Below are 4024 nucleotides of genomic sequence, written 5' to 3' on the forward strand. Positions count from 1 at the left end.
AGCAAAAGCTTGATGTCTTCTATGATTCTGAGTTTCAGTCCACATTTTTATCCCATTCTTTCTAAGACCTTCTAAAATGTTTCCATTTGTCATACTGGAGGTAGCTGTTGCACCACTTAATTCTTCTGGTCTTAGAGTTAAGATTGATATTCACACGGTTCCTTAGTCCATTGGATTGCTTCCATCTCTTTGATTTTCTGTACTTTTATTTCCTTGGGACATGGTCTGACTAATATTTGCATCGTAGAGGGCTCTTCACAAACTTTTGAGACCCCAGTCACTACCCCCTAAAGCAGAATGTAGACCACTATCTTTGTCCCCACCTCAGGATCATATTCATTTCCATAAGTTCGCTCCTCTTATACTCTGCCATATTCACCTATGTTTGTAGCACAGGTTTTTAGCTCTGTATTTTGTGTGAGCCACTTTGTCTTGTTCTACATTACCTGAAGCGTTTTGGGTTTTTTTTGTCTCAAAGGAATTGTTTTTAAAACTTAATTGATGGCCTTTGTGTTGGTGTGTTTTTAGGCACTCCCTCCCTGTCTCCTGGAGGATATGATAGGAAATATGAATGTGTGTGCAGCACAGTGGAGGGCACATTTGGTTGTTGTTGGCCATTGCCTATCAATATGTCAATAATCAGGTGGCCCAGGTCATGAGGCTGCAGGAGATATGAGTGTTTCTGACTTTCAGTTCTTGTGGTAAGCCACTTGTGTGGCCAACTGGGTCTGGGTATGAGATAGTTTATTGTGCCAGCCTGGCCAATAAACACAAGTGGGATTAACTGAAGGGCAGAGAGCTAAATGGTTTGGTGAGCCTCCTCTTTCTTGTCTCTCGCTCATTGATCATCGGACCAGTGTGTGGCTTGTTCTGTGCCTCAATTTACAGGCTACACTACCTGTGGGATGCCTAGCCTGTGGACTGTGTCGCTGTAAGTTGAGGTCCCTTTAAGACATCTCTGAAGCTGGGGACTGGTGGTTGGTGACCTGGCTGGCAGTTGGTGACCTGCCTTGTGATTGGCTGCTGTGCTGACATAGCCTAGCTCTCTCTATAAATAGAGGGAGATCTGGCAGCAGACTAGACTTGAAGGACTGCTAGTCTCTCACAACTCTCTCACGGGAGTGAGTTGCATTGAGCCATTTGTAGTGCTTTATAATTTAACTGTTTATTTCTTGTATTATATATTTATCTGTATATGATTCAACAGTTCATTTGTTGTTATATATCTAATTATCTTTATAAATAAATATATTAAATTATCAGCAATGTGGTTTTATCTCTCTAGAGAACCCTGTCTAACGCAGGGTGCAAAGCTGCTAGTAAAGTCTGTATTTAACCTACTTCTCTTCCCTTCCCTCTGAAGCTCAGGTTCCTGAGATTATCACCCACCTCAGTTTCACCAGCTTTAGGGTTTCCATCTTTGGCTATTGTTTCTGCCTAGTAGGCCATCTTGCCCAAATCTGCAGCTGCAGAGCTCCTGTATAATCCCTAGCTTAACGGTCAGGCAGGAGGCTTCTGGCCTCATGATAATCCTGTAGTCTCTGGCTCCGCCCCTTCTGAGATTGTAACTTTTTAAAAAAAATCATTTTATTGGGGGCTCATACAACTCTTATCACAATCCATACATACAAATGTGTCAAGCACATTTGTACATTTGTTGCCATTATCCTCAAAATATGTGCTTTCTACTTGAGACCTTGGTATCAGCTCATTTTCCCCCTCCCTCTACCACTCTCCCTCCCTCACAAATCCTTGATAATTTATAAATCATTATTATTTTGTCATATCTTACACTGTGCGACATCTCCCTTCACCCATTTTCTGTTGTCCATCCCCCAGGGAGGGGGTTATATGTAGCTCCTGTGATCGGTTCTCCCTTTCTCCCCCACCTTCCCTTTCCCCTGCTGGTATCTCTACTGTTATTATTGGTCCTGAGGGGTTTATCTGTCCTGGATTCCCTGTGTTTCCGGCTCTGATCTGTAGCAGTGTACATCCTCTGGTCTAGCTGGATTTGTACGGTAGAATTGGGATCATGATAGGGGGGTCGAGGTGGTGGTGGGAAGCATTAAAGAACTAGAGGAAAGTTGTATGTTTCATGTAACTCTTTATAGAAGTAGAAAACCCCATCTTTCAGTGAAGGAGTAGTTGGTTGGTGGTTTCAAACTGTTGACCTTGTGAGTGTGTATTTCTACAGAATCCGTAGGACATAAGTAAAACTGCTAGGACTATGGGTCATCTGAAGACTTCTCAGATACACTGTCAGCAGTGGGTCTTCAAACTTTTAAATCAGTGACATCTCCAATTCACAATAAAATACAGTAAGTGGGGGGGGGGGGGATCCAGGGATTCTCTCCTCTGCTATCGAACGTACAATAGCACATACTTACTAGTCTTGCTATCAGCTGAATCCTGAAAATGCAAGCCAGGAAGAAGTTCTACTGTCTTGTACATGGTATACAAAGAAACTAGGCCCACACACATAAGAGTCAGGAAGTAGTAGCATGGAGGGTTCCATATTTGATTATACAAAACCAACTATAGAATCTCTATAGTTATTTCACCACTTCTCTGTTGCTGGACATTTGGGCTGTTTTCAATGCTTTGTATACTTGTATATGGATTTGAGGAATAAAGGCCTGTAAAGGGTCAGGTGATACACATTCTAGGCTTTGCAGAGCCATGTCAGACCACACACATATATATATTTTAAATGAAACACTTTAAGTATTAAAAGCCATTCTTAGTTTGAGGGCGGAACAAAAACAGAGTGTAGGCTAGAGTTGGCAGTCCAGCATAGATTTGGCTAGTCCTTAATTGATAGTTCATAATCAGTGTGAAAGTTCAGCATAAGAGCAGAACTCAGTCTTAGAACTGACAAGTCAATATCTAGGCTTAGGGAGGTGATATTCTTCAGATTCTTCTGCCAATATTTTTCTCTTAAGAAGGAAGGCAACAAAGCTCACATGAAAGAAGCACACCAGCCTGTGTGATCACGGGGTTTCGATGGGATCAGGTATCAGGCATCAAAGAACAAAAAACCATATCATTGTGAAGGAGGGGGGGTGCAGAGTGAATACCCAAAGCCTATCTGTAGACAACTGGACATCCCCTTACAGAAGGGTCATGGGGAAGAGAGGAGACGGTTAGGGTGTAGTATAGCACTGATGAAACACACAACTTTCCTCTAGTTCTATAATGCTTCCTCCACACCCCCACTATCATGATCTCAATTCTACCTTACAAATTCGGCTAGACCAGAGCATGTACACTGCTAAGAGCTGGAAACACAGGAAATCTAGGACAGATAAACCCCTCAGGACCAATAATGAGAGTAGTGATACCAAGAGGGGAAGTGGAAGGTGGGATAGAAAGGGAAACCGATGACCAAGGATCTACATATAACCCCTCCTTAGGGAATGGACAACAGAAAAGTAGGTGAAGGGAGACATCGGATAGTGTCAGATATGACAAAATAATAAATTATCAAGGGTTCTTGAGGGAGGGGAGAGCGGGGAGGGAGGGAGTACAATGAGGAGCTGATATTAAGGGCTCAAGTAGAAAGCAAATGTTTTGAGAATGATGATGGCAACAAATGTACAAATGTGCTTGACATAATGGATGGATGGATTGTGATGAGTTGTACTACCCCCAATAAAATGATTTTTTTAAAAGAAGGAAGGCAAAACATGAAGGTAGTGACATCCATTATGGTAAATGGCAATGGCCAGTGTAAAATAAATCATAAAGCATGACGTTGGCGGGAATTGATTGTGTTCTATGAGAACCCCCTGATTTCAGCGTGTACTCCTCCTGAAATGAAGTCAACTTGTCAGTACGGGAGAAGGGGTTGGGGCTATTTTATCTGTTAAGGAAATGGAATTTTATAAACTATCAAGGGCTCATGCGGGAGGGGGGAGCGGGGAGGGAGTAGAAAAATGAGGACCTAATGTCGGGGGTTTAAATGGAGAGAAAATGTTTTGAGAAACGATGTACAAATGCGCTTTACACAATTGATGTGTGTATG

Source organism: Echinops telfairi, unplaced genomic scaffold (genome assembly GCF_000313985.2).
Source record: "Echinops telfairi isolate 266 unplaced genomic scaffold, ASM31398v2 ScPeMD7_3;HRSCAF=10, whole genome shotgun sequence".
NCBI lineage: Eukaryota > Metazoa > Chordata > Mammalia > Afrosoricida > Tenrecidae > Echinops > Echinops telfairi.